The sequence below is a fragment of the Antechinus flavipes genome, chromosome 5 (genome assembly GCF_016432865.1).
Source record: "Antechinus flavipes isolate AdamAnt ecotype Samford, QLD, Australia chromosome 5, AdamAnt_v2, whole genome shotgun sequence".
In the NCBI taxonomy this organism is placed as follows: domain Eukaryota; kingdom Metazoa; phylum Chordata; class Mammalia; order Dasyuromorphia; family Dasyuridae; genus Antechinus; species Antechinus flavipes.
In genome coordinates, this window is record NC_067402.1 from 179198438 (window position 1) to 179225610 (window position 27173).

Here is a 27173-nt window from a genome sequence, read left to right on the forward strand (position 1 = left end):
TTCCCATGACTTCAAGCCATTTGTCATAGCTCTGATCAACGAAACCAAGCAGACATGTATAACTTCTCATCTTAAGCAAAAACAAAAACAAACAAAAAAGGTTTTTTCACATATTTGAAGACAACTATGGCGTCCCCTGTTATCTGTCTCTCTCAGATAAAAATCATTATGACTTCTCTTATGAAAATTCTAGCTAAGATATCATCATGATAAGATCTCCAAGAAGCCCAGATTCCCCATAACTAGTAATACTCTAATAATGAACTAGAAAAAATAATGAGAATGAAAGTCAACATAAAATGGCAATAAGATTCCTGCTAGAAACTTGTATTGTGTCTGAGTAGAGAGACAAGCCAGAAGAGGTAGAGTACACAAAATCCAGGCAGTCTCTGTAGAGCTGCAGGAGGAGAGACAAGCAAGACAGAAGTAGAATAGAGTTCAGGGAGCCCTGCAGAACCACAGAAGGATGCAAGTCCAAGAGTATAATGGACCAGAATCCAATGAATCGATCTAGTTATTATGGAAAACAATTTCAACTATGGCCAAAGAGCCAAGTCAAATAAAGTCAATAAACTCTTAACTCTCAATATCTCTTTGACCTGGATATTACATTGCTAGGCCTAGACCCAGAGAAATAGTTTTGAAAAGTAGAAAAGCACCCCTATGCACAAGAATATTTATGGAAGTCCTTTTTATCATTGTGAAGAATAGGAAATAAGGGATAATAACCATAAATTAGTGAGTGGCTGAACAAATTATGGTATGTAGGCATTCAGGTAGTTGAATGGATAGTTCTGGGCATGGAATCAGGAAAATCTGAGTACAAATCTGACCTCAAACACTTAATAACTCTGTGACCCTGAACAACTCATCTAGTTTCAGTTTCCTCATCTGTTAAAAATGGGGATGGTGATAATACCTACTTCCCAGGGTATTTGTGAGGCTCAAAAATCACAAGTTGCTTATTACAGTGAATGGTATATAGTGAGCATTTTACAAAGGTTCATTATGATGTTGTCTTTGATGTTGATGTTGATGATGATGATGATGATGCCATAAGGAAAAAGGGAGATGGATGGTTTTAGAGAAACTGGAGAAATTTTAGAGAAATTGAACTATCTCAGAGTAAAGTGAGTAAACCCAGAACAATTTGTGTAACAGCAACATTGTTTTTTAAAGCTTTTCTTAAAAGAACTTTGAAAGGGTTATGAACTATGATCACTGAGTGCAAGAACCAAAGATGTATGATATCCACCCATATTACAGAAAAGTAATGGTTTAGAATCCAAGGTGCATTTTTGGACATGTACAATGTTGAAATTTGTTTTGCTTGGTTATGTATATTTATTATGAAGATTTTGTTTTGTTTTTCTTTTTTTTCCAAAAGACAGAGGTAAGGAGTGTAAGCTAAGAGGAAGAAGAGATGGAAGAATGAGAGAGGATGGAACTGCTAAAGTAGAAAAGAAATACAAGTGAGTAATTGAAATACTTTATTTAAACCACAATGAAGATAACAGAAGAAAACATAAAGCATGCAGGATAGCTTTAAGAGATATATGTGAACTCATTATACATTATACATACATTATGTCTAACAGAGGAAACATATTACATTAATATTTGTTTCTAGAACAATTTCTTTTATTCTGCTTCATAGATGGATGTTTATTTTATTTTTGAATTTAAATTTAGGATGTCTTTAAATTATTCATATTTTTGGTACATTTACCATCCTTGTCATTTTCTCATTGGATATATTCTAATCTGTGACTTTCCTAAAACATGGCACCCAGAACTAGTCATAGTAGTCTGAATATAATTTTCCACCATATTGTTCTTATCACATGGTTTTCTGAAGACAACTTACATGTTTTCTCTTACAATCTACATGATATTATGATGTTATATTGGTATTACATAATAGCTATTTAGCTATAGTCATTTTCTCTAAAAAACGATCTCAATGAGAACCTACATAATCAACCACACATACACACACACACTCCAATCCATTCTTTATTTAGCTGTCAAATTATTTCATTTAAAGTTCAGATCTAACCTTATCATACCATTGCTCTTTCCTTGCCCCAGTTTAATAGATTCCAGTACTTTCCTCATTTCCAGAATTAAATACAAAATCTTCTGGTTGGCATTCAAAGGCTCTCACAATCTATCTATTTCCTACCTCTTCAGTTCCCTTCCTGCCTCTCCAAGCATACTCTTCTATGTAAGAAACTCCATCTCCCAATTTTGGGCATTTTCAATGCTATCTCCCATGCTCTCCTCACTTCTTCCTCCTGGCTTGGTCTTTGGTCCCAGTTAAAACCCCATTTTTTAAAAGAAGCTTTTTCCTGATCACCTTTCATTTTGTGCCTATCCATTGTTGATTATCTCCAATTTAAGCTCTTGTTTTAACATAGTTATTTTCATATTGTCTCTTCCATTAGACTGTGAGATCTTTGGGAACCAAAACTATTTTTTTTATCATGTCACACTATAGACACTTAATAAATGCTTACTAGCTTATTGTTCAAGGACAATGTAGTTTCTGGAAAACTGAAATGATAGCTCATTTCCATAGGATCAGTAACTCCCTCCATTAAGTGATTACCAAGGTCTATGATTTGATGACTAAATTGTTTGAGGAATTTGGAAGTTAATTGATATAGCGAGGGTCACAGTGACTGTAGACTCAGAGGTAGCTTGATTACAAGCCCAGCAACTACAACCACAGAACCGTTCCATCAGCACAGAGATGGGAAAAAATAATAAGAACCACATATAGGTAAGCTTGTATGAGACCCCATGTGAAAGGGCCAACTGAATTCTCTATCAAAATTGTCTACAAAAGAATGTTTTTCAAACACTTTTGCTTTACCCAAAGCTATTTGCTTCTGTTTCAGTAAAACAGCCTCCAAAGCACTAACATGATCACCATGATCAAACTTCATCTGAAATGATTCTGAAATATTCTGTGGGTTTTGGGAATATCTACTAAAAACATATCTCAAAATCATCTGATGAAAATAAATTAATTGTAAAGTGAAAATACATAGTTTGGCTGAAATATGGTTTTACTAAAATTTGCACTTTTAATTCTATAAAATTTCCTTTAATTTAATAGAGACCCAAAATTAAATTCACAAATCTATTTTAAGTTTCTGTATATTTAATAAAATTATGTAGAGAGATTAATAAGACTTGTGTTTCATTTCATGCTATATATACACTCATATAATCAACACAGATTTCAGTTATATTTTATGTTGAGAGAGTTCAATGATTCCTTACACATTCCAAGTAAAATATCACTCTAAGAATTACAAGATTATAAATTTTATGGCTATGATAAATAATTATATAACTGACATATTCCACAAAAATCACTCTTTAAAAATGCTTGAAGAAATGCTAGGTTTCATCACCTTTCAAATCACTTTCAAAGTTAGGATTCTTTGTTTTCACATTCTGCTTTTCACAACTATAAAAATGTGAGTTTGTTGAAGCAGAAAAATTAAAATGGTTGCATTCTATTGCATTAATATCATTTTAACAATTTTAATGTGGAATAGCAATATTTGCAATGGAATAAAATACTCTTTTACATTGTCTATTAACTTAATAGGCCAGTATCTTTCAAAGTCAACACCATTCCTTCTAGATATCATCTGGAAATATTTCCCTATTTTTTGAGTACAATAAAAGAATATACCATCCTAAAGATTAAAAGTTTAAAAAATTTTATGTCACTTTATTCTTTCTGCATCAGAATCTTTTAGGTAAAAATGAATGAGAGAAAAAAATACTTTGTTAAAGGATTTAGATATCATCAAAGCTAAAAATTTCAGAGATTTTTAAACTCACTTTTAGTAACTTTTTATAGCCTATAAAAGGTCTTTAGGGAAAAGATACTACTTTGAGGTCAAAATATCAACTAATTAAATGTCAGAGAGATTGACCTAATAAGGTATGGGAAGTTCCCTAAAGTGTGCTTTTTTTCTTGCACTATTCCTAATTTAACTTAAAAAACCACCAGAGATTTATATAAAGTAAGCAGGACCAGGAAAATAAATTAAACAAAGACTACAACAATGTAAAAGGAAAGAACAAACAAATGAAGATCAACTACTATAAATTATAATGAACAAGCTTGGCCCCAAAGAAGAAATATGGAAATTTATCACCCTCTTTTCTTAGAGGTTGGAGAAAAAGAGCAGAATGCCCAATCCATGTGTTGTATTGATTAGTTTTGTTCTCCTTATTATCCCCTTTTGAATCTTTGTTAGAAACATCCATTATGGGCTCACTCTGCCAATTCCTGTTTGCACTGGCAAGCTGGGTCTGTAGAGGGCTGTTAACTCTGCCAGACTTAATGGGCTTTTGAAAAGGTATATTTATTGAGATGATATAATAAGAAAAGTTAGTATCCCCGAGGAGTCTGTACCACAATCTCCCTTTGCATAGAAAAGGTACCTGGGGCAAATGGGATCAAAATTGGAAAGTACAGATAGCCAAAAGATAACTCATGGGTCTTGGATTTAGGTTTCTTCCTTTTGTGGATTTGTCAGAAAATATCCCTTTTGGCTTGTGTAGTTTTTCTGCTGTGCTTCAAAGACCAACAATTTTATAAAATCCTAACACTACCTATCATTGGTATAACTAGTTTGTCCTCAGTTCCCAATGAAAACACTTCTGTTAATTGATGGAAAGACTAAATCATCAAAAATCATCTTCTGATATTTGGGAGGGAAATAAGACTCAATCATACCTACCTCCCCATTGTTACTATACCCCATCTTTGCCTCCAAGCAATTTCATCTCATTAATTTAGCTGGACCTGATCCTGCCAACTGAGACCAATTCTAGATTGGCCTGTGATTAGAATACAAGTATCAAGCTGCTTGAAGCTTTATCCAAGTTTATAGAGAGTAGCTGGTTCTCTTCAACTAAACACAAGACATTTCCCATGTTGACTGCCTTCAATGTGTTCCCAGTTAATTGATTCTATAATTCAGAGTTTCCCCCTATCAGGGCATAGAATATCCTGTTATTAATTAGATTTTTGAAAAGTAAGAGACATCTCACTTAAAGCAGTTGAGAAATCGTTTTGCTTTTTTTTTTTTTTTTTTTTTTTTTGCAATAGGACTCTATCCTTGTACTTTGACTTATAATCCAATTCCACTGCTTTCTCCAAGGTCATCAATGATCTTTCAATTGCTAACTTCCATGATCTATTCTCAGTACTCATCCAACTTCTACACTATTTAATGACACTGTCCAATTGCCCTGCTTTACATATATTATTTCATTTAATTCTCACAATAATCTTGGGAGATAGGTGGCATTATGCCCATTTTACAAATGAAGAAACTTAGGTAAATAGAGATTAAGGGATTTGCACAGAATCACACAGATATGAAGTATCTGAGGAAAGATTTGAACTTGGATCTTCCTAACTCCAAGCCCAGTGCTTAATTTATTGTATCACTATCCTCTTCCCATGGCTTCTCTCCTTCTTTGCTTTTCCTAAATGCCTGATTACTATTTTTTAATAGTAATATTTCTTAATGTCTTTTGCTGAATCTTCATCTATTTTCCCATTCCCTAGCACTGAGTATCCCCCAATGTTTGTTTGGGATATTCTTTTCTCTTACTTACTCTTTCTTCGTAATTTCAGCAGTTCCCTTACCTTAAGTTATCACCTCTTTCCAGATCACTACCCAGTTCTCTATTTCCAGCACTGTACTAAAACACTTATTACTAGAGAGGTCCAGTGAAATTTCCCATAGGCATCTAAAACTCAATATATCCAAAATTTATTTCTTCCCAAGCTCACCTTTTCACCAAACCTCCATATATCTCCTGAGTATGTTTTAATCCTCCCAGTTACCTAGGTTTGTAACCTTTTAATCATCTCAGTTGCACAATTTCTCTAGAATCTATTAGCTTTCTGTCTACTTACACAGATTATCAACACTTTTTGTTGGGACTAATGAAGTTACTTCCTACACAAATAACCAAGTGATATTCTTAAAAGACAAGTATAACCACATGACTACCTGTTCAATAAAATTGCAATGTCTCACTATCCCCTTTAAGAATTAAATATGAACTCTACTTACTGATATTTAAACCTCTTTACAATTTAGCTCCAACCTAACTTTCTAATCTTAATATACATTATGCCCTTCGTGAACTCAATTATTAATCTTGTTAATATTCCACACACAGAACATTTCTTTGAATAGGCTATTCCCCTATAATTAGAAAACATTCCCCTATCACTTCTTCTTGTAACCCCTCATTTCCCTTAGAGCTTAGTTCAAATGCCACCTATGAGATGATTTTCCTGATTCCCCAGTTGCTAAATCTCTTGCCTAAAAAGATATTTTGCTGTTCTTATAAGTGTAATTTTTTTTTTTTTTACTTTGAAAGAAAGCAAACTCATTGAGGGCAGGAATTGTTTCATTCTTGTCTTTGTGTATGCTAGTTCCAAGCACATAGCAGGTGGTAAATTAATGTCATTGATTAGACAAATCATTGCTATGCTCAGAAGTCTTGCTTGGCTCCTGATTGAATCAATGCAAACTCTTTAGTCTGATACAAGGTGTCCCCATGCCAGGAAATCATTCTCTTTCAGTCTCATCTCTTAAAATCCCATAAAATCCCATCTTCCTTCTAGGCTCACTCAGGTGATATGATGAAAGCAATGATTTAAATATTTTATACTGAATGTTTGCCAATTGCATATTCATTGCATTGCTGCAATTTCTAGATTATTTGGATCTTAAAGGGCAGTCATTCAAAGAAGCAAGAGTCTAGAAAGAAATGGAAACTGAAAATGCTACCCAATGGAACACTAAGTGTGTAGCTGCAGAGCTATGAAAAACAAGACTCATTTCACCCTTCCCATAGCAATAGTGAAGGCAAAAACAGAATCAATTCCCAAAAGAGTCTTTTTATTATCAATAAAATTGTGGAGGAGTACATTCAGGTACAGAGTTATAACTATTTACTTATACAGTCCCAGAGTTATAAACATACAAGATAAATGGCAGTAGAATTGTTAAATACTACAAATCATCCTGATTGCAATTAAAGCAATAAACTTCATACTATATAGAGCACTTATACCTCCTTTTTGTATTATACAGTATGAACATAGATTTTAGTTCAGAAATGGCATTTACAAAAAAAAAAAAAATAGCTGTCCTGATGATCAAGGGAGAACTAATAGCATCACACACACACCTCAAACATAAACTGAAAGTAAAAAAAATGAAATTGGTGAAAATGTTTCCTAAGATTCTACTTAAATACAAAATTATGATTGTAAAGATGAATAACATGACATTTTAAATATACTTAAAATTCTGAAACTTTTAAAAATACTTTTCAACTTAAAGAACATTTAAAATTTTTGTCAAATAGAAGATATGGGTAGGAATAAGGAAACATTCAACTAGAACCTGGGTGAAAACTAGAAATAGGAAGATAAAGCTTAGAATAATTAGCATGTCTGGCAAATAGAAGGTAAATGTTTAGTGATTTGACTTGACTCTTCTATTCTTTGTGTTTGAGTCCCAATAGGTATCCAAAAGGTGTTTGTTGAATTGAGTAATAGTTTTAAATTGGCTTAAAAGTAAATTCCCAATAGAGTACTCCATTGATGCTTCATGAAGATTTTTGCTTGATTCTGCATGATTTCATAATTTTAGCCAATGATTTGGAAAATGCATAAGCAGTAATAGATAAGAGGCATCATGATACACAGAGGATTTGCCTCAGTAGCTATAGAGTCCATATGAAAGAAAAAAGCCAGTGAGTCTTATTTAACAAGTTCAACTGAGTTAACAATGTTATGTATTAAAAGCAATTTGGAAGAAACTTGGTATAGATCAGCATTTCATACTGTATACCAAGATAAAGTCAGAATGGTTACATGATTTAGACATAAAGGGTGATATCATATTAGAGTGGCATTGAAATTTTGGCCTGTAACATCTATAGATAAGGGAAGAGTTTATATCCAAATAAGAGACTGAGAGGATCATAGTAAGTAAAAATGAATAATTTTGATTACATAAAAATAAAAATGTTTTGTACAAACAAAACTCATATAAACAAAATTAGAATAAAGTAGGAAAATGGAAAGGAGATTCACAGCAAGATCTTCTGATAAAGTCTTAATTTCTCAAATATATCGGGAGGAATCAAATTTATAAAACAAAAACCATTCCCCAATTGATAAATGATCAAAGGAAACGAAAAGGCAATTTTCAGAAGAAATCAAAGCTATCTATATTTTTATGAAAAATGATCTAGATCACTATCAATTAGAGAAATATAAATTAAAACAAGTTTGAGATAATACTTCCCACTAATTACATTGGCTAATATAAAAGAAAAGAAATATGACAAAAGCTAGAAGGGATGTGGAAAAATGGGAACACTAATGCACAATTAGAGTTGTAAACTGATCTGACCATTCTGGAGAACAATTTGGAACTTCGCCCAAAGGACAATAAAACCATTTGTTGTACCCTTGGACCCAGCAATACAGCTTCTAAGTCTATATATTCCAAAGAGATCAAAGAAAGGAGAAGATGAACTATATGTACAAAATATTTATAGCAGCTCTTTTTATGGTAGCAAAGAACTGGAAATTGAGGGAATGCCCATCAATTGAGGAATGACTGAAAAAGTTATGGCATACAATTGTGATGGAATTCCATTTTGCTACACGAAATGACAAACAGAATGGTTGAAAACCGTTTAGGAAGACATAAACGGATGCAAAGTGAAGTGAGCAGAACTAGAAATAATACTGTACAAGATGATAGCAATGTTATAATAATAAGTTGTGAAAGCTACTCTTTTCAGTACAATGATCCAATTCCAAAGGACTAATTTAAAATAAAAATTTAAAAAACCTGCCTATATGCCTTCAGATAAAAAGAATTAATGAGTTCTGAATGTCAAGTGAAGCATAATTTTTCACTTGCTTTCTTTTTCTTTTTGCAACATGGCTAATATGGGAATATTCTTTACAGTATTTCACATGTATATGTGATATATCACTTTATTCTATGGGTGGAGGAGGAGTTTGAAGAAGAGAAAAAACTGAAACGGCTTTAAAAAAAATAAATGTCAAAAATGACTAACCAATTAAAAAGATCACATTATATGTCACAATGTTATATGTCTTAAGCTTCATTAAAGAATCATGGTATCTAGAACAAGAGAAGTGATGATCCTGCTTTATTCTTCCCTAGTGCATTTACCTCTCAGTTATTTACTTCAATCCTAGCTCACATTAGCATCCCAGTGTTAAATGAGATAGTGATGGTAATCAATTGATAGAAATGAAAAAGTTTAGCTTGTAAATAAAAAGAGAAAATTTAAAGTTGATGTGATATTTGTTGATGTTTGTTGTCAAGTACCTGAAGGGTTAGTTCTTGAAAGAATTCACTCATTTCTGTTTAGTCCCAAAGGACAAAGTTAAGAATAATTGATATGAAAAGCCTTAAAAAAGCAAAGAGAGGCTTTAAGAAGGGGGGACACTTAGTAAAGTGAAATAAGCTGCTTTGCTAAATAGTAGATTTCCTTGAATAGAGGTTTTAAAGCAAAAGCCAGATATATGAGAAGTATAATTTAGAGGAGTAAATTATTCGGCAACAATCTAAACAATATTCCCTCCAACCCTTCCATTTTTGAAGTGCTTACAATTTTGCGATTCATATAATTTTTTTTCTTACATCACTTTAATGTAATGATAGGAGACATTATTGAAAAGAAAAACTTTAGAAGTTGCATTTTATTCTAACAAATCAAAGTGCTTTTCCATAATTACCAAATAAAATCAGCAAAATCTTTTCGTTTTTGGATTTTTTTAATGAATTGCCTCATTATAAAGACATAGTTTTCTATAGTGTACCACATCTCAAAGTCAGTTTCTTTTCTTTTCATATTTTTAGGACATCTTCAAATCCAAGTCCCAAAATTTTAGAATTAAATTATTAAAGTTATCAAGGCATTAAAGAAAAAATAAACTAAAACTCTTAGGACACTGTGCATGTATATATATAAATATTATATATTAAATTATTTTCATAATTTTATGAAAAGAAAATAAAGTATGTATATATAGACAGTTGTAAATATCATCATGACTTCCTTTTGCACTAATAATAGCCATTATTTATTTTCCCAATTTTTTAGTATTTTTCTCAGTTTTTTATATCTTTAATATTATTGCCTTAGAGTAATCAGAGTTAGATAATTTGTGGAAAGACTGACACATTGGTGTATTTTCGGTGGAACTATAAATTGGTCCAACTATTCTGAAAGTTAATTTTGAATTATGATGAAACACTGCAAAAGATGTCTGTACCCACAAAATGAGCCAGAATTTATTGTTATTATGAAGAATTTATTAAGAATGTACTACATACAAAGAAATAGCAGGAAGATAGAAAAGTAAGGCAATTCTTGCCCTGAACAAGCTCACATTCTAGAGGGGAGACAACATATATGGAAAATATAAGTTTTAAGTCAAATGGAAATGTTCTATGGTCTTCAGTGCACAATGGTAGGGAAGATGTTAATATACATTCTTCTTCATCATTTCCACTAATGAATTATGTCAGTTTCTGATATTAAGCAAGTTGACAGTGCTAAGGATTTTGGTGACACTAATTTTCTTTTCTGAGTCATCCTTCTTTGACCCAGAGATTCCACTAGTAGACATATATCTCGAAGAGAGCAAAGTCAGAAAAGTTCCATATATAGACAAATAATTATAACAGCACTTATTCCTACAGAAAAAAAAAACTAGCATCAAATTAGATATCTATCTCCTCAAGAATAGCAAAGCAAACTGCAGTATGTAGATTTAATAGAATATTATAGGACCACAAAAAACAATTAACATGAAGAATGCAGAAAATGGGAATAAAATATGTACTAATGCAAATGTATTAACATATCGTGAATTAAGGGTAGCAGAGGTGATGACAGGAACCTCTGATATGTTGGATTGAGATTTTTCTTATGAGTATATGTCAAATAAGCTTGGCCATTGAGCTTTAACAGTGATGGATTCTTGTTGGAGATGCTCCCCACCACAGCTTCTAAGCATCAGATTGCATGTTCTTTTGAACCTTTCTGCATTGGTTTTTCCCAGAGCTTACTCTTCCTTTTCACTAAGGACCAATTAGGAGTTTGTGTTATCCCATTAAGGCAAATAACCTTTAGCAAGAGGACAAAACCAATGTATAGTTCTATGTGTGATAAGTACTCCTCCAGTACAAAAAAAAAAAAAAAAAAAAAATCAGGAATTACTTGACAAACCCTATTATATAAGCAGAACCATAAAAAAAAGATACCTAATAATATACATAAAAACTACAATAATGCAATTGAAAAGAACTACAAAAAAGGACTTAATCACTGTATAAATATGACTAATATTGGTCTTTGAGAAAAATTGAGAAAATGTACCTCTCTTTCTTCTTTGCAAAGATATAGAAGAAGTCTATGAGTGTGAAAAACTGGATATACCATCAAAATCCGTTGATATGATATATAATTTTGCTCAGCTTCAATTTGCTCTTTTCTTTGTCACAAAGGAGGGTTCACTGTGTAATTGACAGGAAAGGCATAAATTCAGAAGTGATTGTAAAAATAAAAAGGGATAAATTTTTTTAATTGGTAGGAAAAAATTATGTAGCCTCAAAAACAGATCTGTCTTATGTCTACTCCATTTCTTTTTGCCTGCATTGCTATCTTTAGATAAATTTTTGCTTTCTTATATAAACAATTTAGAGTCAGGAAGTCCTGACTCAAATAATCCTGGGCAAGTCATTTAACATCTATGTGTTTCAGTTACACAAATACATGAATATGTATACATACACACATATTTTATATATATATGACAATGATACCTTTCTCACTAATTCATCATGAAGATAAAATGACTGAATATATGTTAAGCACTTTGCAAACATTAAACCCTTAATAAATGCCAGCTAATTATTATAACTAAGATATAAAACATTACCTTTTATGATGTTATTTGGTGACTTCTATGTTTAATGTTTTCTGATTCTCTGTTTGAAAAAAGTATTCATGATATTGGAAGGAGAATAATTTTTGTTGCTTATAAACCTTTGAGTTTTTGAGAACTAGCTGTCTATCATTAGAGATGTAATTTTTTAAAACTATAAGTTCATTTAAAAATCATCCTTACCCAGCAACCTTTTACAAAATTCTTCAGTGATTCTTTTTTTTAAATAACTTTTTATTGACAGAACCCATGCCAGGGCAATTTTTTACAACATTATCCCTTGCACTCACTTCTATTCCAATTTTTCCCTTCCCTCCTTTCACCCCCTCCCCCAGATGGCAAGCAGTCCTATACATGTTAAATATGTCATAGTATTGATACAGTATATGTGTGCAGAACCAAACAGTTCTCTTGTTGCACAGGGAGAATTGGATTCAGAAGGTAGAAATAACCCGGGAAGAATAACAAAAATGCAAACAGTTTATATTCATTTGCCAGTGTTCTTTCTTTGGGTGTAGCTGCTTCTGTCCATCATTGATCAATTGAAACTGAGTTAGATCTTCTCTTTGTCGAAGAAAAGTGATTCTTTTTTTTTTTTAATGACATTAGATTACTTTAATCTCTTTGGTAAGAGATTATGTCTCTTACTAAAAGCAAATGGAATCCTCCAAAACTCTCCCTTGGCAAAATTATTTCTTTTACTGCAGTTTTAAAATCTAAATTGTTACTATAATCTACAATTCTTATATTTGGCACTATCTTGAAGATCTGATAATCGATAGCAACATAAGACATAGCTTAATACTTTACTTTTGCATTTTGCTTAAAAGATGGACATAATATGTATTTCTTTAATTGTATTGCTAAATTTGCCCTTGATCTAATCAGTTAGATCTGAAAGAGAACAGAGATGTTTTCCAGCTTCCCTATATAAAGAAAGTGAAGCACAGAAAAAGAAAATTATCTGTCCAAGATTACAAAGCTATTAATTTTATGTAATGAGAACAAAAGAGGAATATGTTATAATGAAAAGAGCACTGGCTTTGGAGTCAGTGGATTCAAATCCTGCTCCTAACACTAAGCAGATGACCTTAGTTGAATTATTTAACCATCTTATACTTCATGACTCATCTATGAAATGAGGGACCTGGACTAAATGGTTTCTGAGTCACTTCCTAGTTCTAGATTCTTAATCATATAAATCAGAGGACCCAAGATTCAACTCAGGTCCTTGTGAAAGCTCTATATATGGCATTAGTCTAATTACTCCTCAAAAGCTCTTCTTTTCTTTGCCCTTTAAATCTATATATAGTATTTCTATTCTTAATCAAAATCTAACAGGAAGATCTATTTTAGGACATATCGATCTGCTGAGAGAAATTGATATATTTATTTTCCCCACAAGGAACTACAAACATAGTTGTCAAAGTACTATACATAAACGTCTAAATTGAAATCAATTTCATAGTTCTTTCTGAATCACCAACCATTACCTCTACTATCTATCACCTCACTGTAGAGAGACTATAAATTTACAGGTATGGTATTATATAGTAGAATATACTAAATACAAAATACCCTATTATAAACTTTGCATATGTTAAAAAATCAATAGGCAAAACTTCAACCCAAAATGATACAAGTTTGCTGCAAGAGTATCCTCAGGATACCATTGTTTCTAAAGCCCATATTTTCACCGACTTGTTCTACCCAAAACTTCCAAATTCCAAGCTAACTGAAAGATTAATAGCTACTCTAATTATTCAGTTATTTAATTAAATTAAAATATATTACACTATATTTTCCTCTCTTTTTCTATTAAAAATAGCCCTTATTGCATAAAATAACCTAACATAAATGAAATATGGCTCACAATTAGAAAGTGCCAATATAAGGGAAATAATCATATTTCATAAATTAATTAACTTATTGACATATAGATAAATTTTTCAAAGAATTGCCATATAAAACTAAGAAAATGAAATTTACATGAAGGAATACAAAGATCAAGAGTCTCAAGAGAAAAAGTGGAAAGCAAGAAGACCAAGTACAACTAGACCTCAAACTATACTACAATACAGAAACTCTTAGGTACTGGCTGAAAAGCAGAAAAGTTGATCATTGCAACAAATTGTGTATAAAAGACACAAAGACAGCAACTTCTGAGCAAAGACTTTCACAAAACCTGCTAGGAAAAATGGAAACAATGTTACAGAAATTAAAGTTATAACCATTTTCTCACATTATCTATCACAATCAATGAAAAATGTATGCAAAACCTACATTGAAAAGATCATATCTCAAGCAAATTAACAGAAGAGGGAAAGGAAATCCTTTTTGCAAAGAAGGGAAAGAGTTCTTAATGGAATAGGATTATGAGGACAGGAAATTTTTGTTTACATAAAGATCTACATAACAAAAGTAACACTATTAAAATTAGATAGGAAAGAGCTAAGCAGGAGGGAGTGGGGAGAGAGAGAAACAGAAGAAAGGGAGGAGTGCAGGAAGGGAAAAGAAAGAAAAAAAGAAGGAAAAGAAAAAGAAAAAAAGGTCAGCCAAAGACAACACAGGAGGTTGGAAAGAGAAATATGCATAGAAGGCAAATTGCCAAGTTCAGAACACTTGCACAACAGGAGTGACTAGGCCAGGCCACCCCAGTACCATGGGTTACTGCCAACATCTCAGAACCCAGGGCAAAAAGCCAATGACCAGGTCCCCAGCCTACAGCACAAGAAGCTTGGGACAGTGCCCTCTAAGCCTAAGAAGTAGAGCTCAATGTTAAAAAAAAAATCATAAAACCAAAAAGAAGTCTGACTATAGAGTCATTATGGTGACAGGAAAGATCAAAACACAAACTCAGACGAGGACAACAATATCAAAATGCCTAATGTGAAGTCTCAAAGGGAAATATTAATTTTAAGACCAACAAGACCTCTTGGAAGAAATTTTTATAGGATTTTAAAATCAAATAAGAGAAGTAGAAAATGTGGGTAAATGAGATTTGTACAGGGGAATTGGGACAAAAATTGGAAGACAAAGGATAAGAATCGATTGAAGAAAACAATGTGTTCAAATGGAATTGGCTAAATGAGGGGGAGGGAATCCACTGAAGAAAACAACTCCTTTAAAAGCAGAATTGACTGAAAAAAATAATTTCTTAAAAATTAGAATTAGACAAATGGAAGCTATGACTCCATAACACATCAAGAATGAGTCAAACAAAATCAAAAGAATGGGAAAAAGAAGAAAATGTAAGATATCTCATTGAAAAAACATTGGCCTGGAAGAAAGATCCAGAGGGGATAATATAAGCATTATTGGACTACCTGAAAGCCATGATTTAAAAAAAAAAAAAAAAAAGAGCTTCAACAGCAACCTTCAAGAAATTATCAAGGAAAACTGTCCTGATATCCTAGAATCAGAGGGTCAAATAGTAATTGAAAAAAATCCACTAATCATCTCCTCAAAGAGATTCCAAAATGAAAACTCCAAGGAATATTATAGGCAAATTCTATGATAATCAGAAAAAGAACAAAGTACTAAAAGCAGCCAGAAATAAACAATTCAAATACCAAGGAATCACAGTCAGAATTATACAGGACTTAGCAGCTTCTACATTAAAGAATGAGAGGCCTTAGAATATGATGTTCTAGAAGGCAAAGGATCTTGGATCACAGACAAGAATTGATCACATAGAAAAATCGAGCATAAACATTCATGCAAAATGATGGATACTCAATGAAATAGGGGGCTTTCAATTATTTCTGATGAAAAGACCAGAACTACACAATGCTTAATCTTCAAGAAGGTTAAAAATATAAACAGGAAAGAAAGGGGAAAAAACCATTTTACTGAATAAAATTAAACTATTTGTGTCCCTGAATGGGAAGGTGATAATTGTAATTCTTAAAAATCATATCTCTACTGGTGCAATTAGAAGGAGTATAGATAGACAGAGGGTATAGGAATAAGTTGACTCTAATGGATGATATTTAAAAAAAAATTAAAGGGTGAAAAAAGAATTATACTAGAAAGAGAGGAAAGAGCAAGACAGAATAGGGTAGATTATATTATATGAAAAGATGCAAAAATGTATTAAAGTAAAGGGAAATAAGTGAAGGGTGTGAGCATTGTTTGAACCTTATTCTCACTGAATTTTGCTCACAGAAGGAATAACATATACATTCAATTGAATATAGAAATTTGTCTTACCTTATAGGGAAGTTGGAAAAGAAAGGGGAAAGAAAGGAAAATGGTGGTCAGAAGCAAAACGCCAGTGTGGAGGGACAGGGTGAAATGAGAGATAAGAAAAATAAAAGTATAAAAAGGAGGCAAAATAGGATGAAGGGAAATAATGAAACTATATAAGTATATGGAGGTTGAGGAGGTGCATAAATTTTAGAAAAGTTATATATGATAGATTTCTGAAGAAAACTGAATCGAGATAGAAAATAATGAACATTTTTCTCAGCAATACATGGCACTACACCAAAACTTGTCATATGTTAGGACATAAAAATCTCATAATCAAAGGGAGAAAGGTAGAAATATCAAATCCATATTTTTCAGATGACGATGCAATAAAAATTATGTGTAATAAAGAGCCATGGAAAGATAGGCTAAAATTAATTGTAATTAAATAATCTTATCCTAAAGAATGAGTGAGTCAAACAACAAATCATAAAAACAATAATTTCATCAAAGAGAATGACATTACTAAAACAACATACCAAAATTTATGGGATGCAGCCAAAGCAGTTCTTAGGGGAAATGTTATATTTCTAAATGTGTACATGAATAAAGAGTAGATCAATGAATTGGACGTGCAATTTAAAAAGCTAAAAAAAAAAAGAATAAATTAAAAATCTTCAATTAAATTTCAAATTAAAAATTCTGAAAATCAAAGGAGAGCATAATAAAATTTAAAGTATTAAAACAATTGAACTACTAAATAAAACTAAAATTTTATCTTATGAGAGGGATAAAGGAAAAAAAATAGGGAAAATTATACCATGTGAAAGAAATACAAGATGACAAGTTTTTAACAGTGAAAGGGGAAGTGTTAGGGAAAGATGGGCAATGAATAAACTTCACTCACATCTAAATTGGTTCAAAAAGAAAATACACATACGCACATGCCCCCTCACACACATGGCTGATAAGAGAAATTTATCTTACCCAAGAGGAAAGTAAGATGAAAAGGAGATAAAAGAAAGGAGATATATTAAAAGGGAAGGCAGATTAAAGAAGGCAGTAGTCAAAAGCAAAACAATTCAGAGGAAGGACAGGATAAAAAGAGAGAAAGAAGGATAAAGAGTATCAATCATGATAACAAAACAAAAGCAATAATAAACTTAACTAAAAGGGATAAATAGGAAAAATACATCTTGCTAAAAAAAATTTAAGTGTGTGTGTGTAACCATAGGGTCTTTTTTTGGAGTATATACCTCATAGTAGTCACACTGAGTAAAAAAAAGTATACAAAGTTTGTTAATGAGGTATAGTTTCAAAATGTTTTCTGTAATATTGATTCACCAACACTATGTTAATGTCCTCTCATCATCCCTTCAACAGTTATCTTCAACATGTTATTAGTGCTTTTTCATACTAGATGGCACATATTAAAAAGAAGTACATAAATGGTGACATTTTAGTTGTGAAGTACATTTAATTCACAACAACTACCTTGTATTTGGAATCATAGGGAAAGAATTCTGAAGAATTATGGCCCAACAATAACAGCAAATAATTTTCATATTCTGTCACACTTAGGAATGATGGCAAAAAAAAGATACATACACAAACACACACACACACACATATGTATATATATATACATATGTGTGTGTGTCTCACACAAGAGTGAGAAAGGCATGGGTGTTAGGGTAAGTGGAAAATGTCTACAATGTCTTCTAAGGAATGCCTACAATGGATAATTTTTTTTAGATTGCAAATAGCATATAACTATTTGTAAATCCTAAAATTTTAATAAAAATACATTGCTTTGAGGGAAAGAAAGGTCACCACAGGGATATTAACATATGAGTTGTTCTGTATGTTTCTTCAAATTCTTATTAGAAATTTAAATTAAAAGTTCTCAAATCTTAAGACACATGGACTATTTTCAGGCTGTTTCCAGTACTGTCAAAATAGAATTGTTCTCATTTCTATAAAAACTCTTTTTAAAAAAATAATTCTAAACTTTCACATATTTCCCAAAACTAGCATTTTCTGAAGAAGGAAAAGGGGGGAAAAAAGAAAAAGGATGAAAAAAGGATAGTTCCAAATGTTGCAGGGGGTGGGAAATTGTTGAAAAATTCAAAAAAGGGCAAATCCCAGTTCCCAGGAAGTCTAAAGCTAGTAAAGTAGATATGCTGAGGTAGCTTATACCAATCAAATATCCTCACTAATTTTGGTATCAAGCATTATAAGCCCCAAGAAGAAGGACTCACCAGTTTGAGTAAAGAGGGACAAATTGACCTGTCAGAAAATATAGCAGGTCAAAATTTTCCTACTGACTGGAAGTGGGATCAAGCCTCTAAGTAGTCTTTTCCACTTCCAGCATGAAATAAAGAGACTTCATCTTTAAAATTTATTTCTAATTTTAAAAAATTGTAAGAGAAATTATTGGCATTTTATAAAACTTAATTATTTTAATTTAAGGAAAAGAAACATAATTCAATCCAATTAACAATTAATGTTTAACATTTTATTTCACTTGCTTAAAAATATACATAATATAAAAAGATTGAATCCTTATTCCTTAAAGTTTTAAAAACAAATCCAGAAAAGAGAGCAAAAAAAGCAATGTAGTATAATAGAAAGACTATATGAGTTGAGAAACCTGAATTTTAGGCCTGGCTTGTTCAACTATTTTATCTAGGATAAATAATGTAGTTTGCCTCATTTTCTTAAACTGTATAATGGACTTTGCTTTCTTTATCTGTATAGTAGAGGAGACAAAGGGGAAAATGGGATGGTCTATTCAGTTCTTTCTATTCTCATGAATCTAGAAAAAAGATATTCGCAATAGTTTGGAGGAAGTGGCATGGTACAGTGGGAAAAACTTTAGCTGTCAAAAGGAAGATTTGAATCCCAGCTGTGCTACTTCCTATTAACAAAATGTTAAGCAAGTTTCAACTTCTCTGAGACTTTATTTCTTTAATAAAATAAAGGAGTTATATTAGCCAATTTCTAAAGTCCCCTGTTAGCTTTACATTTGCAAGCTGTTCAAAGCTTTAGTGCCTCTCTGTATTATTAATTTGTGTATTCCCTACAATTTAAGCACAATTTCCTCCAATGGGCTAGAGAATTTCCTGTAGGTTTCCCTAAAGAGAGAAAAAGAGATAAAGAAATAAAAGAAAAACTATACTCTCTATTCCCTCCTATTTCCCTGATATTTGGTAAAATCCTAGCACAATACAATCCATTGAGTCTCTGCTTTTTTAACTCTTTGGACAAGACACCTCATTTTTCTGTTTCTTGATTTGTACTAGATAAATATCATCTGCTGTTGTGAAGAAAGCTCCTTGTATTTTCTAACACAATATATAAACATGAGCTATCATTATTTTTGCCACCACAAATTCTTCACTACCAACAAATGACTTCGTTCTTGAAACTTTAACAAAAGTAACTTCTACACCAATGATTTGTTATAGATAAAACATGAAGACATTGCAATATCAAAATTAAAGGAAGTTAAAACATATAAAATGGGTAATTTTAAAGCAAATTCCATGATCCATTTTGTACTCATAAATCAGAGTTTATCTGTGCCATAAAGATAAATGGACTGAAATAGAGATCATTTGACGTAAGCTACTCAACAACCTGGGAATTAATTTTCTCCAAACTTCCAGGCAAGGGCACCATTATTCTTCTGGTCACCTAGGTTTGTAAACTCATTATCATTCTTAACTCTTTCTTCACTGAGACCAATAGGTTGGCAGATCTTGTTGATTCTACCTCCTTAATACTTCTCACATTTATCACTTCTTCTTTACCCACATGGATACCACCCTAGTTTAAGCCCTTATCATCTCTTCCTTATCCCATCCTCCCTTTGCACAACTTCTGCTGTGATATTTCTAAAACAAAGTTCTGACACAGAATCCTATGGAATCTTTTGCTTCTGGGGGATAAAAATGTTAATTCTGTTGCTACAGTCCTTCATAAATTGGTACCAAAGCATCTTTCCAAATTTATTTAAAAGTTTATACTCCAGCTAAACCAGCTTTCTCACTGTTTTTTATAAACAATATTCCATCTCCAGTGCCCATGCTATTGCACAGGTTATCTCCAAAGCCAAGCTGTATCCTCTTTCCCACCTCTACATCCCTACCTTCCTTCAAGGCTCAGATTACATAGCCTTTTCCACATATATCCTAATCTCTACCCACATACAAGTTGCTAATACTTTTCCCTTACAAATATGAAAGTCAGAAACAGAGACAAAAAATTTATTTTTCTGTTTTCAGATTGTATCTCTACCACCACCACATAGAAAAATATCTTTTTCAACAGAGTGACCATTTAATAAAGGCATGTTAAATGAAAGTTTTTAAACAAAATTATGACAGGTTAAACCTATACATGAAGGAAATTATTTTGACAGCTTTTTTGAAAGAAGAATTATCTTTTCTACTATGGGTAAGTGGTCTCTCAGCTATCCCACATCATATAATTCTACCATTCAATTCAAAACAACAAACATTTATCAGGGTCTACAAATAAAAGGCATTAAGCTAAGGTCAGGATATTAAAAATATTAATTAGACAGGGCCCACATCTTTAAAGAGATCACTATTAATAGAGGAAAGACATGTACATAAATACAAATGATTATGCTATATGTTGAAAGAGTAATCACACAGAGGAGGGAAGGAAGGGAAGAAGGAAAGGAAGAGAAGGAAAGAAGGAGGGAAGGAGGGAGGTAGAAAAGAAAGGAGGGAGGCAGAGAGGAAGGAAGAAAAAGATAAAGAGGGAAAAATACATCTGGATAGAGGAAATATGGTGATAGCCTTCATGAATACATTTATATCCATTATGCTTTAATAGACAAGTATGCCGAGATTTGGAAAAAGAGCACAGAATCAGTATTGTTTATTAATTTATAGTAGACAAATCAGTCCTCTCTTTCTCATTGTCAAGTGGGTTTGCATTGTTGTAGTATCCAAAAAACAAAGTTTTTTTCTAAAAGAAGACATAAAACTTAAGGGTTTTATTATAACTTAGGATCTTTTATATTGAGAAATGAGATTGGAGAGATAGGATAAAGGTCTTAGAGGTCCAGCAAAGGAGTTTGCAGTGAATGTTATAGATTAGGTACAATAATAATAGTGTAGATGAGATCATGCTATAGATTTCAGAGTCAAGTGTTATGGACTGAAACTTAATAGTTATATGATCATGCCTTAACCTGAAAGATTCTTACTTCCTTACCTATAAAGTAGAAGCAAAATATTTGTACTTGACAGAATTATTATGTAAAAGAGCTTTATAAATCTTAAAGTATTATAGAAATATGGCCTATTATTATTCTTAAGTGGGGGAATAAATTATTGCCAGATAAAAGTCAGTTTGCTAGATAGTTCAGTGTACAAATTAGCCATTTTATTCTCAAGCTCTTCCTGTTACTTCTTCCTGTTCATGGGTACCATAATAAAACTGTATAAATACTGATAGCTAGAATTTTTTTGGAAAGTGGCCAGTGGGTTAGTTTAAAGAATAGGAAATATGCCAAAGAATTAACTTGAAGGTAAAGTTAGAAATAGTAAAGTGATTCAAGAGTAGAAAGTCTAATTGCTACTTTTATAATATGTAAACTATGTCAGATTGGAAAAATCTACTACTGCAATAGCATGCCAATCTGCTAATTTTTTTCATTATCCACTGCTTTTTTCAACTATTTTATTTTAATAGCATTTTTCCCATTTGTATTTTAAAGCAATTTTAGCATTCATTTTTACAAGATTTTGAGTTCCAAATTTTTCCTCCCTTTTTCTGAAAGTGATAGAAGTGTAACATATCAAATTGCCTATCATGTAAAACATATTTCCATATTAGTCATACTTGTGAAAGAAGTAACAGATGTAAAGAAAGAAACCACTAAGGAGAATAAAGTAAGTGAAAAAAATATTTCTATCTGCACTACAATCCATCAGTTCTTAATTTGAATATGGATGGCATTTTCTTTTGTGAGTCTTTTGTCCTCATCTTGGATCATGGTGATATGAAGAAGTGCTAAACCATTCATAATTGATCACCACACAATGTTTCTCATACTATGTATAATGCTTTCCTGGCTTCACTTTGCATCATATTGTATAAGTCTTTCCAAGTTTTTCCGAAACCTACCTGTTCATCATTTCTTATTTCACAATAGTATTTTACTATATTAATATACTTTTCCCCAATATACAATTCCCCAATTAAAGAGAATTCCCTTGATTTCCAATATTCTGCCACCATAAAAAGAGTTACTATAAATATTTTTATACATGTAAATCTTCCTCCCCCTTTTTGGATGTCTTCGGAATATAGACCTAACAATAGTATTGCTAGTTTAAAGGCATGCCCTTTGGGCATAATTCCAAATTGTTCTCCAGAATGATTGGATGAATTCACAATTCCACCAACTATACATTATTGTTCAATTTTCCAATATCCTCTCCAACAGTTATCATATTTCTTTTTCTGTCACATTAACCAATCTTATATGTATTAAGTGGCACCTCAGTGTTGTTTAATTTGCATTTTTCTAATCAAAAGTGATTTAGAGCACTTTTTCATATGCCTATATATAACTTTAATTTCTTCATCTGAAAACTGCCTATTCACATCATTTGTTCATTTATCAATAAGAGAATTTCTTCTATTCTCATAAACTTAATTCACTCCTCTATATATTTGAGAAATAAGGCTTTCAACAGAGATACGTGATGTAAAGATCATTTCCCAGCTTTCTGCTTTCCTTCTAATCTTGGTTATATTTGTTTTGTTTGTATAAAACTTTTTTAATTTAGTATAATCAGAGGCAGCTATATGGTATGATGATTTACTTTGGAGGCAGGAGGACTTGAGTTCAAATACATCTTCTAACACTTAACACTTCCCAGCTATTTGACCCTGGGCAAGTCATTTAATCCTAATTTCCTCACAAATAAATAGAACTATTAAAATTAATATAATCAATATCAAAATTATCTATTTTATATTTCATAATACTTTTCTTCCCTTCCCCATAGATATGACAAGTAGATCTATTCCTTACCATTATAATTTGATTATGGTGTCCCCCTTTATGTCTAAATCATTCATCCTTTTTATCCTTATCCTTATACACCCTTTTTATCCCTATACAATGTAAGCTATTGATTTATACCAGATTTGTATCCTATTGTTTTTCAGTTTTACCAGCATTTTTTGTCAAGTACTGTGTTCTTATTCCAAAAAGTGGTGTCTTCAGGTTTATCAAACATTAGGTTACTATGGTCATTGATTACTGTCTTGTATATCTAATCTATTCCACTGGCCCATTGCTCTATTTCTCAGCCAGTGCCAGATAGTTTTGATGACAGCTGCTTTATAATATAATTTTGATGTGATTTTCTTGATCTTTTATTCTTAAAGATGAAGTTTGTTCTTTTTTCTAGCTTTGTCATTTTTTTTTGATAATTTGATTAGTATGGCACTGAATAAGTAATTATCTTAGGCAGAATTATTATTTTTATTATATTGATTTGGCCTATCCATGAAAAATTGATATTTTTCTAATTGTTTATAACTAACTTTATTTGGGTGAAAAGTGTTTTATGATTGGGTTCCTGAGTTTTTTTCTCAGATAGAATTCCAAGTATTTTATATTGTTTACAATTTCTATTTCTTGCTGCTGGACTTTGTTGATCATATAAAGAAATGCTGGTGATTTATAAAAGTTTATCTTATGTCCTGCAACTTTGCTAAAGGTATCAATTATTTCAAGTATTTTTTTCAGTTCATTCTCTAGTTATTTCATTATATCATCATATCATCTAGAGAAAGTGATAGTTTTGTTTCCTTTTTGCCTATTCTAATTTCTTCTATTTCTTTTTCTTCTTTTATTGCTATAGATAATTGAATATAGGCCAAATTTGGGGGTTAATTCTGGTCTTCTCATTTGAAATTCCTCTCATTTTTTCCCCAATTTTATTTTACCTCTATTATATAATTTTTAAATTCCTTTTTGAGTTCTTCCATGACTTCTTTCTGTACTTGAGATCATTTCCTGTTTTTCTTTGTTTTTTTCCCCCATAAATGTTTTGACAGTGTTGTCTTCTTCTGAGTTTATATCTTGATTTTCCCCATCATTAAAACAGCTTTCTATGGTCAGTTTCTTTTTTTTGTTAGCTTTTACTCATCTTTTTGATCTTTTTTCTTTCTTTTAGATTTAACCTCTGCTCTGGAGTAGAAGGGGCACTATTTCTAGCTTCTTGTTCAAGGGGCTTCAGATGTTAGCTGCTTACCTGGTGCTGCACTGATATTTACCCAAGAGTCCCAGGGGCCCTTCATGTCTGGTGTTGCACTGAGGGTCTGGAGTGAGCGAGTGCTGGCATTATTGGAGTCTGTAGGGGTCTGACAGCTAACCTGATAATAAGCCAGGATCCTCGTTGTAATGTCTGGCATATGCTGAAGCCCAGTGAGGTGTTTCTGTGTTTCCCTGGGGCTACACTGAAGCACTTGTCAGTTTGACTGTTGGTGGCTACTTATATGCCCAGGGTTATGCTGAAGCACAGTGGCAAGGGCCCAGAAACTGGTACCTGCTAGTTTGCTTAGGCAACTGTAGAGGTGGCATTTACATGTTTGCCCAGGGCTACACTGAAGTACATGGAGGTCTGATCACTAGAAACTTCCTGTTTGACCAGGGCAATGCTGAAGCAAAGGTGATTCTCAGAACTATAGTCTGTCCATTCCCCTAGCTATGTTGAGGCATATGAGGGATCCTGGTGCTGGTGTTTGTCTGCTCCAACACATTGGGTCTCAGATTCTAACACTGGTTTGCTAAGATGCTTCCTGTCTTGGACTATACTGCCCCTTTACCTGAATAAGACAGACCTTTCCTGAGAATCTTCCCAGATTCTTGTGTGCAAAGATTGTTTTACCCTGTCTTTTTGCTGGGTTCTGTTGTTCCAGGATTGTTTAGGGATACTATTTTATGATTGTTTGGAGGTGAATATGGAAGAGTTGTGCAATTTACTGCTTATTCTGCCAGAAGTTCAATGTCTCTGTGCCTCATTTGCTTCTTAAGTTGCTAATACATTTTGCATTTACTTTACACCCATTCCTGATGTTTTCCATCCATTCTCTTCCCTAGCTTGCAATTTTATAATTGCAAGGTTTAAAAAAATGTTCAACAAAACCAGTACATCAACCAAATTTAATAATACGTACAATATTTAAGAACCTTAGAATCCTAGTTTCTCAATGAAGGGAAAGAAGTATTTTTTCTCTTCTGTTTTCAAAGGCTAAACTTGGTCAAGATAATTACACAGGAGTTGATTTCATTTTGTTATTCTGCTCACTATGAATATTGGTATATTATTTCCCAGTTTCTACCTCACTCTGAATCAGTTCACATAAGTCTTCCCTTATTTATATGAACTCTGCATAGTCATCATTTCTTACTGTCAAAAATATTAGTTCATATACCACAATTTATTAGGCCATTCCACAATCATACATATCTGTTTCCAGTTTTTTCTATTACCAGTGATGAATACTTGCTTGACTTCATATAAAATTCCAAATGGAAAGGTAATTTATCACTACTTATAAGTGGACAAATTTAAATTGCCCTTCCCACAAAAGAATGACTCTTTTAGGAGATCATGAAGTTTATATATTACTTGGCCATTTGATCCTTAACTATCATTAAAATATGTAACTTTTTTCCTTCATCTCTGCTGAAATAACTTCAGATCTATCCTTATAAACAAGATCTCATCAATGTCATTTTTCATTTTTGCATTCTTAGCCTCTGGAAATGTGGTATATTCAATTAATGGTATTTCATTTTCACTGACCATTTGGTCTAGAAAGAAGAACATGTAGGCATAATGTATAACTTTTAAATATTTGAAGGGTTGTGACATGGAAGAAGAATCAGACTTGAGTTCAACTTGGCGTGAGAAGGAGGAATGACAAGAAGAAGTTATGGAGGAAAACTTCAATTTTAGAAAAGAATAAACTCCTTAACAATTAAGACTGTCAAATATTGGAATAAATTCCCTTGACAATCAGCAAGTCCCCCATCATTAGAGATCTTCAAGTATGAAGTAATCTCATCATAATAGATAAGTGAAAATAAGGAACCAAAGGCAATACTGAAGTTGTAAATCTAGGCAGCTGGAAGGATAATGGTGCCCTCAATAGTAACAGGGAGATTTGGAAAAAGGAGGTGGATGGAGAAGATGTGGGAAGACACATTGTGATTTGTGCAGAAATAAAGAATATCTAGGTTGAACTGTCTGATAGGGATTCCTGTTAACACTCCTGTTAAAGTCAGATTGATCACATCATTTTGATTATCTCACATTTTTAAACATCTTTGACTTTCTGTTTATTTTTTTTTAAGAACAAGTAAATTCATAAGCTGGTTGTGGGGGATTAGACAAAAGATAATTAAAACATAAATTATTCTAAAACACTATAAGAAAAATACAAAATTGATTGATCATAACCTGTCAGGGGTCACATTCCTTTTTCACATTCCTCTTGGATGAGACTATTATAAAGTAAAAAGTATTTAACTGAATAAATTCTACTTTCCAACACAACCATGTTTTTTATTGCAATAATATGGTACACCTACCAAATTTGACAAAGTGGAAAAGAGGAAGAATAATTTGAAGGAAAATAGCTTAAGTATTAATTAATTTGAATCTTTGATTATGCAAAAATCTCATAAATAATATGCCAGAAACTATAGATTATCATATTAACTGATTTTATTCTTTCAGATTATATTGCTATGATGGAGAACAAGGAAGGAAAAAAAAGAGTCAGCAACAACATGATCATTTTGTGCAAACTTCTATTAAATAAAGAGTCTCAATTGATTTCA

The 27173-nt window shown here is 32.1% G+C and overlaps 1 protein-coding gene and 1 long non-coding RNA gene across 2 annotated transcripts in view; one reads left to right on the forward strand and one right to left on the reverse strand.

Moving 5' to 3' along the window:
- Positions 1-27173, reverse strand: part of PDE3A (phosphodiesterase 3A) — a 328828-nt gene that overhangs the window by 260283 nt on the left and 41372 nt on the right. The gene's annotated exons all lie outside the window — the stretch shown is intronic.
- LOC127537972 (uncharacterized) lies at positions 154-27168 on the forward strand. Its single transcript, XR_007947654.1, has 2 exons — positions 154-1472; positions 27070-27168. It is a non-coding gene; the product is annotated as an uncharacterized LOC127537972 (long non-coding RNA).